Source organism: Myotis daubentonii, chromosome 6 (genome assembly GCF_963259705.1).
Source record: "Myotis daubentonii chromosome 6, mMyoDau2.1, whole genome shotgun sequence".
Lineage (NCBI taxonomy): Eukaryota > Metazoa > Chordata > Mammalia > Chiroptera > Vespertilionidae > Myotis > Myotis daubentonii.
The window spans coordinates 82,578,386-82,591,101 of record NC_081845.1 but is presented as its reverse complement, the minus strand read 5'-3'; the positions used below and the strand labels follow the sequence as shown (position 1 = coordinate 82,591,101).

Sequence of the window (12,716 nt, the reverse complement as noted above, 5' to 3'; positions counted from 1 at the left end):
GGAGTTGGGACCCAAGCTTAAACTAATCAAACTTTTTCTTCACTTCCTTGGTGCATACAACTCCCTCTGGGATAGGTTGGAAGATTGATTTTCACATAAATAACAAGTAAGTTTTTAATGTTACACTATTTATGGTCCAGAATTATTTGTTGTTTTTTCTGAAATTCATATAAAGTATTCAGAACAGCACCTAACAGGTGCTAAGCCCCAACTATTAGCTATCAATATTAGCATTACTAGCATTTCAATCTTACCACTAGTATTTTTATAGTTTCTTGTTGGATTGGGTCAGAATTTGGCTTCAATTCAGAGTCAAGTGAACTTATCAAATAAAAGCTGCTTCTGGGATGATGCGAACCCCATGGCATTTTCAGCACTTCCCTTTCAAGCTGGCAGAGTCTTAATTATTAAAAACTAGAGGCCTGGTGCACGAATTCATGCATGGGTGGGGTCCCTCAGCCTGGCCTGTGATCAGGACCAATCAGGCTGATTGTGGCCCACCGGCCGGGGAGGGGGGGGGGGGGGGGACTAGAGGAGGTTGTCTGTGGGAGCACACTGATCACCAGTGAGCAGCTCCTGCATTGAACATCTGCCCTCTGGTGGTCAGTGCATTGTCATAGCAACCAGTCATTCAGTTGACCGATTGTAATGGTCACTTAGGCTTATATATATATAGATAACTCTCAGAATCTGTGTGTCCTTGACACAGGTGAGCAGCTGTTGTCATCAGAGTAAGCATGTTTATGTCACACCTCGCTCTGAGGCAGCTCCTCCCCCAGGGCCAGTGGAGCCTGTGTTGACACTGGCTTCCTGGGAAGGCTTGGTCATGGTAGGACCCCCCCCCCCCCCACACACACACACACACACACACCGCCCACTTCCTTGAATTCATTCAAGTAAATTCACTGCTGATAATCCCTGTCTTTCAATTTACAGAAAACAATCAGAATTCACTATTAAGCCCCTGGAGACGGCTGACCATTGTCTCCCCATTCTTCCAGTTATATATTTATGGTCTCCAAACATCATTTATTTTCGTCAACGGTGGTCTCCTTATCAACAGTGCTGCTTGGTTGGAACTGCCCACACCTATACTTTCCAGCACTTTTAGCAACAATCTAATCTTAGGCCCAGTTGAACTCTTGGGTTGCTTCCCTGGCATCAATATTGATGGGATTATGTTTCTTTTCCTATAAATAGAATTTCCAGTAGAGTTGTCTCTCTCCTCACAGTCACAGGCTAATGGAAAGAGCTGGTCTCCAGCTGGGATCTGAACGAAATCATGACTCAAATAAAGCTGATTGTTTTCGAAGCAAAGGACCTGTAAAACCTTGGTTTTATTTTACCTCTTATTTTATGTGCTTGGTAACCTTTGCATTGACATCTGTCTTTGCATTGACATCTGTCTTTGCATAGAAATCCTTGGGCCATTTGCCTTTAAGAGTGACTTTATGTCTTCTTAAGTAGGCAGATACAGTAGAGAAGACAGGTGGAAATATAGATGGGGAACAGAAAAGATAACCAATTTTATATCTGAAAAAATAAATTTGGAAGTTTGGTCAATTTTATGAGCTAGACAAACTTCTTCTGGAAGGACTATAATGTAAAGCTATTTACAACCTTATTGAGTGTCTGCACAAACACTTGTGCACAGTAAACTTTAAATACATATTTTATATTTTAGCGTGTGTTAGCATGCTTATATAGCATAAACAGTAGAAAGAGACCAAAATGAATTCAACCCTAACCCCAAGCCTGCCCCTCATCTGTTAGAACTTGTGAAAGTCAGCCTCCTCCCCTATAATATAAGGGGGCCTCAGATCCATTCACATTCAGATTCTATTCTTACATGCCCGTTTCTCAGCTGCTCTTTACACATTATTTATTTCATTGTTCTTTTAATTAGTGTCCATCAGTCATCAAATTCAAGCCTGGAAAGATTAAAAACTTTTTACTGGGCTTTACTCCTGTTTTCTTCTCAAACTGGTTAGTATAATTCTTTTCTTTTCTGGGGTATTTTTTAAAATTTTTAATTGAATACATTGGGGTAACATTGGTTAATAAAATTATATAGATTTTAGGTGTACGATTCAAAAATGCATCATCTGTATATTGTATTATGTGTTCACCGCCCAAAGTCAAGTCTCCTTCCATCACTCCTTTACCCTCTCCCACCTCCCCCACCCCGCTTCCCCTCTGGTAATCACCAGTTGTCTGTGTCCATGAGTTGTTTTGTTTTGTTCTGTTTTTGCTTAATGCCTTCACCTTTTTCACCCAGCCTCTGACAACTGTCAGTTCATTCTCTGTATCTATGAGTCTGTGGTTCTATAATTCTTGAACCTCTTTCGGGATAGGCTGAGAATCTACCAAGAATTAAGTCATTGGGTTGAGAATAGAGGTAAATTTTTAAGAATTCTAGAATTATAAGGCTGGAAGAGACCAAAGAAATTACTTAGTTCAGTCCCTTCCCTGTGACACTTGACTCAACTTTAATTTGGTCAGCCACTATACAGTGAGAGTTTCCAATGTCCCAGGCGCCGTGCCAGGCACATCCTCCTGCGGGTGTTCCTTCATTGTAGCTCCACCCACTAAGAGAAACCCCAAAGCAGCAATCCAGACCCACTTTTGAAAACAAGCGCTGGTTGCTGGAGTCCTTTTTGTTCCAGGGTCCCTATTTAACTCTGTTTCATTGAATGGCTCTCCCTCAGAGTCCAATTTGTGACCCTACCCCCCCGCCTCAACTGACCTCTTTTGACCCAAAAATTGAGGTACATATTTTAGAGGTCTGTGTGTCCTTTGCCACTTACTGGAACTTCAGCTGGAGAGCATTTCTGGGTTAGCCGGCAGCCTAAGCCAGCTGTCTGTTCCCTCCGAACAAGGATTTGGGTGGTATGTTTTTTAAAATCTATTTAGTCTGTGTTTTGTAGCTTAGAAGAGATCTAGGATGCTACTTTGTTCTTAGCTTATTACCTCGTACTTCTTCTGGTGTCCGAGTAGCTAGTCCATGTCTCACAGACGACAAGTCGTGACGAGTCCAGCTCAATTCCTTTCTAAACAGCCGGCCAGCTTCAAGGGCTGGCTCTATTCCAATCCCTTGTAACTGAAGATTTTTCCTGTCACTCACAGTTCAGTAGGGCACAAGTTACCACCAAGCCCTCAAAGATAATAAATGGCCTCCAGAGAAGGTGCCAAGGGCTTTCTTCCAGCCAAGCCTCCAGCTCAGCACTGGGGCCCTAGCCTCCCGAGAACTCCCAGGTGAGGCTCCTTTCTCACCTTCCCCACTCCACTTGGCTTACATAGGATGGGTGAAGCCCAGAGAATGTGGGCTTCCTTTTGGATTGTTTACTTGAAAAAGTATCTGAACAGCAACTCAAGGGTGGTAATAGTTTTATAATAAGAACAAATAAGAATAATTCTTTCTAATTTATAAAATGCTTTCATATGCCTTGGTTCTATTGTTTGGCAATCTTGCCAATTACATGGGAGTTATTTCCTTTTCACACTTGCAGAAAATGAGAAGGATCAACTTAAATTCTATTTCCCTAAATTTCTTTCTCCAAAATATCTAATATTTCTCTTAGACTACGGGTCAGTTCATTTTGTGTTCAGGGAATCTACACTAATAAAAGAGAAAAATGGTAATTGGCGTACGACGATACCCTTTTCATTGGCTAATCAGGGCTATATGCAAATTAACTGCCAACTAAGATTGGCACTTAACTGCCAACTAAGATTGGCAGTTAACTGCCAACTAAGATTGGCACTTAACTGCCAACAAGATGGCGGTTAATTAGCATATTTAGGCACAATGCAGGGAGGCGAAAGGGAAAGCAGGAAGAAGCCCCCTGCCACTGACAGTGATCGGAAACCTAGAGGGGAGCTAAGAGCTGGGGGGCAGGGCAAAGGCGGCCCTGGGGCCGCCTTTGCCCGGCCCCCCAGCCATGATCAGAGAATCAGGCGCCTTTGCCACCCTGGCCAGTGATAGCAGGAAGTAGGGGTGGAGCCAGCGATGGGAGCTGGGCACAGTCGAAGCTGGCAGTCCCAGGAGCTAGGGGCCCCTTGCCTGGGCCTAAAGCGAAGCCCACAATCGCGGGGTCGCTGCAGCTGTGGGTCCCCGCTGCCCGGGCCGAACGCCTAGGCCAGAGGCATCAGGCCTGGGCAAGGGGCCGATCCTGTGATTGGAGGGTGATGGGGGTCAATGCCTGAGGGCTCCCAGTATGTGAGAGGGGGCAGGCTTGGCTGAGGGACACTCCCCCCCCCCCCCGCCCCACACCCAGTGCACGAATTTCATGCACCGGGCCCCTAGTGATTTTAATAAAGTCATAATTGTTAATGGAATTTTCATTAGTTCTTTAAAAATAAGCTCTCTGCTAAAAGAAGGAGGAGGAGGAGGAGAAATGTTTCAAAGCTGATCTCCTAATAAATTTGAGTGTTATTGTGTGTTTAAGGATACTCAGCTCTTTTAATATAAAAACACAATTCATCAGGCCTACTGGAAAGAACCAACAGAACAGGCTTTGTGGGGTCTCCATGTGTGAGCACTCAGGTAAATATGTTACGAACTCTTCTTGGGTGGTCTGTTTTAAATAAGAGTAAACCAAATATCTGACTTTTTTTAATCCGCTCCCGAGGATATGTTTATTCGTTTTAGAGAGAGAGGAAGGGAGTGAGAGAAACATGGATGTGAGAGAGAAACATCAATTGGTTGCCTCTGGTATGCATTCCAACCAGGGATCAAACCCAAAACCTAGATATGTAAACTGACCGGGAATCAAACCCATGACTTTTCGGTGTATGAGATGATGCTCCAACCAACTGAGCACCCGGCCAAGGCCAAATACCTGACTTTTCATGCAGTGCTTATACTGATTAAACTTTAATTATCTGAAGTCTACAAAAAAAAAACCAAAAAAACACCAAAAAACATTCTTTAAGTTTTTCTATGCATATTAACAGTATTTTCATTATACTTTCCTACTGTGTAGAGCCAGTTTTTCATTCCTGAATGATTCTATGAGTAGAATGAGTTGTCCGGCATTCCCGCCTATCCTGCAAACATCATGTCAATCTATACACAAAAACCTTCCAGGCTTGCCCTGACTGGTTTGGCTCAGTGGCTAGAGCGTCGGCCTGTGGACTGAAGAGTCCCAGGTTCGATTCCGGTCAAGGGCATGTACCTTGGTTGCGGGTACATCCCCAGTGCGGGGTGTGCAGGAGGTGGCTGATCGATGTTTCTCTCTCATGGATGTTCCTGACTCTCTATCCCTCTCCCTTTCTCTCTGTTAAAAAAATCAATAAAATATATTTTAAAAAAAAACAAAACCTTCCAGGCTCATACTATGTACAGATGAAGAGCAAACATGCTATCAAGGCAAATTCATCTTTTGGACTCCTTGAATCTGCCCTCAAATGTTCCTTCTATGCAGCTTCTTCTTGTACATCCTTAATTCCAGGCAAACTGGTATCTTTCTAGGTTAGAATGAAAGTGCAGCTTCAAAAGGTTTATACATTTTGAGTTGTTTTTTAAAAATATTTTTTTGGTAATCCTCACCTGGAGATTTTTCCCCCTATTGATTTTTAGAGAGAGTGGAAGGGACGGGGGAGGGGAAAGAGAGAAAGAGAGAGAGAGGATCGAACTTTCAAACCCTCGGTGCTCAGAGTCTATGGTCTAACCACTGGGCATACCAGCAGGGCTACATTTTGGATTTTTATAGACCTGTCCAAATTGCCCACCTAATTTGTACCTGTATATGCTCCCAGGTAAGGTATAGAAATGCCTACTTCATCACACTGTCCCCAACATCTTTTTAATATTTGCCAAACTGATAGGCAAAATTTTTCTAATTGTTTTAAATTTCCTGTCTTTGCTTTTAGTAAGATAATTTTTCAAATGTTTACTGGCCATTTGTCTATTTAAGTCATTCTAAGTTTTTCTATTAGAATGTTCATTTTTTCTTAAGAACTGCTTCTTAGGAGCTTTTTATATAGCGTGAATATTAACTCTCTGTCATGGGTTATAAATACTTAGTCATCATTGGTCTTTGGTTTTTTTAAGTTTTTATGTTTGTTCTGCACAAAAGTTTAAAATATTTATGAAATCAAATCTGTCTATATGGATTTAAATTTTTTCTATAAAAAGATTGTAAAAATATCATCCTATATTTTCTTCTTTAAATTTTTAATGCATTTAAATTTTCATTCCTTCTAGAGTTATTTCAGGTTTTAGTATGAACTAAGGGTTTACTTTCATTTTCCTCCAAATGAATAACCAGTTTTCCCAATTATGTTTCTTGACTAAATATTCTTTATCAAGATCATCTTGATAATTTTTATCAATTTTAAAGGTCACTTTGTCATATAATAAAATTATGACAAATAATTTTTTTAAATTCTATTGCTTTCTGTACCATTTCTCTTGCCAGTTACTAGCTTAATTGGTATCTTGGTCAAAAACATGTCAAAAAGGTTTATCACCAAATTTCTTATTAGGAAGGAGTAGGGGGGCAAGGGGGAGAGTGAGGGATATCTGTAATACTATCAACAATAAAAAATAAAAATAAAGAAAATTCAACATTTAAAAAAGAGAAAGAATTAGTCTGATTCTCTAAGAGATTGAGCATAGGGAAGTCTTCAAGCAAAATTTGGCTAAAGTATAAACACTAGTGCAAAAGGTTTTCATAGAAAATAAAATCTGCTTAATACAAAGCATCTTTATCCAAAATTTTGAAGGAGTAAGTCTGTTCCACTGTGACAAGCTGTCCTAACACCACAAATTTGTAGTTAATGCCTACTTATCCTTAAATGATAAAGAAACTCAGATTTTTTTAAATTTTATAAGAAAAATGGACTATCTTAAAGATTTAATTTAAATTGTTTATTTTAAAAGGCTTTATTTAAACCAAAACCAGAAATCTAAGTCGTGTGGGCCTTTGGAGATTAAAAACTGACATTTGTACTGAGGACCCAGAGGCCCACGGGGACCTAATAACCCTCATCAGCAAGATTTACCTCAATTTTGCAGTTTGAGGGCTACATATTTCATTGCCACTGCTCACCTCTTTGTACTTTATTTATTTATCTGACTGTGCACAGGCAAGTTACTATAATTTTATGAAATTCCAGGACACTTTCACACGTATTAATTCTTAAGGATTTTCCTTCTTAGCATGTCAGCGCCCAGGTTTCCATCTACCACTGGATAGGAGCCTTTATGAGATTACCCGTGGCTTGCTGGGAGCAGGTTTGGTAAGAGGGCCTCAGCTCCACACTGGTTTTGTGCACTCAGCAAGGTTAGAACCAGCTGTGCATGTTCCACGTTATAGAGTCCAAGCATGTCGAACTAGTGGCCCGGGGGCCGCGGGCCTCATTTATCTGACCCATGTTAGCCTTTGAGTTTGACATCCTTGCTATAGACCTTTTGCACTATCCCTCCAGTTCTCTCGATTATTTTCACAGCTATTACAACTGTGTAGCTATCCAGTCCAGAACTGTGAAGACCTTGACATCCCATGAGCACATTGCTACTCAAGCTCAATTTAAGAGAGCACCATGACATGTTTGGGAATAGGGTTTCCCCTTCTTGGTAGCTATGGGTATTTCCTGCCAAAGAACTAAAAGGGAACAAGGCAAGATGTGTTGAAAGTTGCAAACACATGTGTTTAGATTGCGTGGAACATGGCTTTACAAGAAGTGGCCTTCGGCAAACCTGGGAATGCAGTGACAGTTTTCCATGGGAGGCCACCCTCCACTTCCGGGGCCATGTACCCCTGTGACACCCACCCACCCACTGCTAATGGCCTTGGATACCCAGCACCCTCTCATTTCTTCCCATTTACACTGAAAGGCTCACACCAAAGTGCCAAAATCAGTCACTGATACACGACTTTTCGTGAATGTGTCCACTTATTTTTTCCTAGGAGGATATTTGCATTTATTTAATTGTGAAATGAATTACATCAGAGGGTTTATGGATGTGAAAGCATGGTGTTTCCCTTACCCTCACTCAGCACAGCAAGAGACACCCTGTAATGTAGACCCTGCCCCTGATTTTTTAAAAAATTGCCATTTTTTAAAAGAAGTAAGACATATATAACCTATGAAGCACGTCAGTAACAACTTATATCAACTTGTGGTTGTACACAAAATGGGAGTGTTTGCAAGTCAAGCTTCCAAGACTCAACATGAATACACGCCCATTTTAAATCTCCATGCTTGTCGCAAATTAATCGACCGAAGCAAGAAAAGTGAAATAATTTGCCCAAAGTTATATTATTTGTTAATAGTTGAATAAAGTATTCTGAGGCTATTATTGTGAAGCTGTTTTTAATTTTAGTTATGGTTATAAATAATTAGTAGCAGCAAAAAGGAGCATAACAAAAGGCTATGCTAATATTCTGACAAATCATCGGATATATTTTTATCTGTTTTTTTGTTCTCTTATGTCTGTGATCTCCAGCCTATGTGTGTTGTTATTAGGTTTAGTTTAATGGATATCACGATGGAAAAGCCAAAGTCATCATTCTCCATACCTCTTCCACCTTGACCTTCTTTCTATACCTCCTTAAGTAACTTCCCATCATTTAGTTTCTGGCATGGGTAGATTACATAGGACATAAATAGATTTTTCATGGAAAAAAAGAAAAGAAAAATTATGAATTTTCAAGGCCTGTCAGTTGAAAAATACAGTGTGCTGCTTTGTATTTATTTGGGGGTAATAGCAGGGTAAGTGGTTATAAGGATCAATTTTGGGATTTTTCAGAGTCCAAGAAGGGAGTTAAATTGATGTATACCAGATGTATACTGATTCAGTCAAAGCTTAAATAAATCCACCCTAAACTGAAAATAAACTTAAATCTCTCAAGTGTATTTTTAAACAGATTGCTAAGATCAATATATTTCTAACTAGTGAAATCCTTACGATTAATATTTTTAACAATGATCTTTAGTGGAGCTCTCTTTATTCCAGTTGCTCTACCTCCCAGCACATCCAAAGAATAGGGGTGCCGTGTTATAATTGAGAAGGCTGTGCCTTGATCCTGAAAACCTGGAGTTTGAGTCTCAAGCCAATACCTCAATTTATGTAGTCACCGAGACACGGAACTCTGTTATCACTGCTCATTGCTCTTTCCACACTATGTTCCTTTATTTCACCTCCCTTCAGGAAATGAGATATTGAGAGTCTTCCCCAGAAGGAAAAAATAATCTCAAACTAACAGGTAGTACCTGTGATAGTAATACATGTTCTAAGGAATCAAATCACCGCTATTGGGCTTACCTGGTGATTCTCTCCTCACATCACAGCCCGAGGGAGCCCTTCCTCTGGTGTACTTGTGGCTCAATCACTTCTTAAGCTGGTTGGAAAGACGATCTTAATATCTGAATCACAGCAGCCCTCTGGCATGCATACAGGTCACTGATTCATGAACAACTCCTAGTGCACCAAGGAGCCCAGGACACACCCCCTTCAAGAAGGAATAGAGAAATACTTTTCTGCTGACTCTCCCTCCCGCTTTGAGTCCATACCAGCCAGGTAAGAGGAAGCAGCTCAGAGCCCAAGATTTGATGATTCCCCCCGGCAGGTACAGATGGATTTCTGAAACCACAGAAGGAACATGCTCTAGGGCAGCGGTTCTCAACCTGTGGGTCGTGACCCCTTTGGGGGTCGAACGACCCTTTCACAGGGGTTGCCTAAGACCATCGGAAAACACATATATAATTACATATTGTTTTTGTGATTAATCACTATGCTTTAATTATGTTCAATTTGTAACAATGAAATCGGGGGGTCACCACAACATGAGGAACTGTATTAAAGGGTCATGGCATTAGGAAGGTTGAGAATCATGGCTCTAGGGGAATGAGGAACACTTCTGTCCTCAATCAGTTTTCTACAAAATGCCACTCTGTTGAACTTTCATGTCCATCCTCTGGATACCAGGGTCATACCCCATAAAGCAAAAGGAATGCAGCCCTTAGTCCATGATTCCAAAGAGGAGAGGTGGGTAATTCCAATGGGGTGAGGGTAGAGGCAGACTTTTTTTTCCAACTTTCTCATTCAAGGCTGAAGAATGAACTTGCTACTTCCCCAGACAAAGGAACCCCGGACTTCCTGGTGGGCTAATATGGGGTGGAGGCTGGCAAAAGAGAAGAGCAGTGTGCACGTCTGCCCCCAGGTGAATGTTCTCAGTATGTTCTTTGTCCTTAGAAAACCTTGAGCTAAACCTTATTAACTTCTTTAATAAAAGTTTCTTCCTTTCTAAGGAGTCATCAGCTTTGAAAATAAACACTCCATGTGTGCAAATGGTGGAGGTGGCTTACACTTGAAGCCATTCCATATTTACAAGTTACTTGAGGTATCTTACATGCTAATGCATAAAAATAAAATTATATTAGAATAGAAATAAAGGAACACAAACCACAAAAGTTCTATATAAAATAAGTAAATAATAAAAAGGGAAAAACTATAAAAGTAGCGAGTCAATTAAGAAAAAGAATGCAAATAAAAACCTATGAGTTATCTGTAGTGTTGTGTAAGTTTGACACTCAACTCTAGGAATGGAGCTTCCTAGCCGTCAAAGAAAAGGGAAAGCTGATTGGGTACATTGTTCTTATCAGAACAGAGGAAGCATCCATCTTCTCAGGAAGGAGAAAATGGTCCTTGGAGCACAAAATTCTAATAGAAACACCTTTTTTTCGTGTGAACTGCTAATAAGATAGAAGCCCATAATTTCAGGTTGAAGACCTTTAGTGCCAAGCAGCCTTCAACACAATGTTATCCTCTTGTGCCCAACACCAGCTGAGCCCCTTGGTCTACATGATAACCCTTCACAGTCAGGTCTGCGTCTGGTCCAGTGGAAAGTTCTAAAGAGAACACAGCCTTCTTGACAGCCCCTCGTTGTTTAAGGGCATCGACCATTGCTCCTTTGTCCATCAACCAGCCTGGGCAGAATAGAGTTGATCTCACAATTTAATCAAGTGAACTCCATTCTCCTCATGTGCCTTTTTCACTGGGTTTTGCCTGTTTTCAGGATCCACCAATTGTACGTGGATATATAAAATATATCCTTTCAATACAAAAGGTCAGTCAAGGGCTTCTTTTCAGCCCAGTACTGCCCTTTTCCTATTGTCTCTATCAAAATGCAAGTTCATATAGGAGCACAGAAGTCACTGACACCTTGGTGGGAACGTGTTCATAAATGTGACTAAATAATTTATTACTTACTTAGGGAGAAAAGTAGCTGTGGAACTGGATTAGGCCAGGAGGGAGGAATAAGCCAGTAGTGGGGCAGACAAAATGGCTAATCAGCATGGAGCTTAAGGTGATAAGGGCTTGAAATCAGATGGAAGCTCTGGTTCTCATCTTCAGCTCACTGTGTTGTAAAGCCCAGCAATGTCCTAAGGACTGGCCCTCAGAACCAAAGGGATCCCTACAGTTTCTTATTAGCCCAGAAACATTTTAGCAGATTCTAGAAAATAAGGCAACCAGTAAACATCAATGTTTCCATGAGTATACTGGCTGGGGGTGACAATCTAAATCCACACAAATGAATGCATTTACTAGTTTGTGAATTCTGTATTTAATAGACGGAGATCATAGTATGCCCAATATGTAGGTTGTTTCACAAATAGGGTATGCTTTTCAATTACTGGTGACTCACCAATAAACTGCTTACTCACTCACCCCGTCTAGTTTCCTCCTAATAATCTCTTAAAGCATGCAATGCTGAATTTCTTAGTGCTTCCTGGTTAGGTTTTGGGGCTCTTCAGTCCCTGCCAAGGTGGCTTACATGCTAATGCATAAAATAAAGCAAGGGAAGCAGCATGAGTTTTAGCCCCAATGGGAGCATTGCTCCTCCAATGTGATTATAAAGCTCCTTCTGCCACAAAATCTCACACACACTCACCTATGAAGCAGGAGTACAGTGCTCACCTGAGTGCACAATGACAGCTAAACCAATGACAGCTAAACCAATGCGTTTTGGTCCATCTGGTCTACTTCACATCTCTTTCTCTGGTGATCTTGACATCAGGGCTTCCTTGGCAAGGCAAGGCCCAGCATCCAACAGATGCTACAGAAGAACAAGAAGGAAGCCCTGGGGCTGAAGGAGAGCGTCAAGCCTTCCAGCTTCATCTGTTTGTGCCGGGTTCCTGAATGGTCTGGTTGTTTGATTTCCTGGCAAATGAGCAGAGTCACTGGAGTAAACAGAACAAACCTAAGGCCCCGAAGGAACTAGTCCTCTGATTCTTCTCATGTCAATCAAGATTCCTTGAGAGACTACTGGGCGTGAGGCAGTATCTGAATTAGACAGATCAGGAGGTGCACCTGGAAGGGTTGGGGGGAGGGGGCATGAACCCACCCAGAGCAGTTGGACCCTGGATGTCACTGTCTATACTCAGAAGAGCTTGGTCCTACAGAAGCTCTGTTTCAGGGGCTGCAAAAACAAATGGACGCCTTGAATGATGTGGTGATTCAAGGGTGTGCTAGGCCCTAAACTGTTTCAAATGGCTTTATTCCATAATTGTGAAATGGTTAAATCCAATAAAAAATGTTTCAAGTAAAACTGTTAAGAAACCTGAGAGGAGGAGCAAAGAGGGGAAGAATTGAGTATAAAACATAAATTAGAGTGAGGTTTTCCTAATATAATAAGACAATTAAAACTGATATAGTCTCCTAACACTCAGAACTAGGACTTAAAGAGGTGGATGAGGAATTATTA

At 41.2% G+C, this 12,716-nt stretch overlaps 1 protein-coding gene across 1 annotated transcript in view; it reads right to left on the bottom strand.

Annotated features, from left to right (window-relative positions):
- ADGRF1 (adhesion G protein-coupled receptor F1) overlaps window positions 1-9,411 on the bottom strand; it is a 44,147-nt gene extending 34,736 nt beyond the window's left edge. Inside the window, exon 1 of the mRNA XM_059699662.1 lies at window positions 9,275-9,411. The gene's annotated coding sequence lies outside the window, so the exon portion shown is untranslated. The remainder of the gene's footprint in view (window positions 1-9,274) is intronic.
- Between the last annotated feature and the right edge of the window lie 3,305 nt (window positions 9,412-12,716).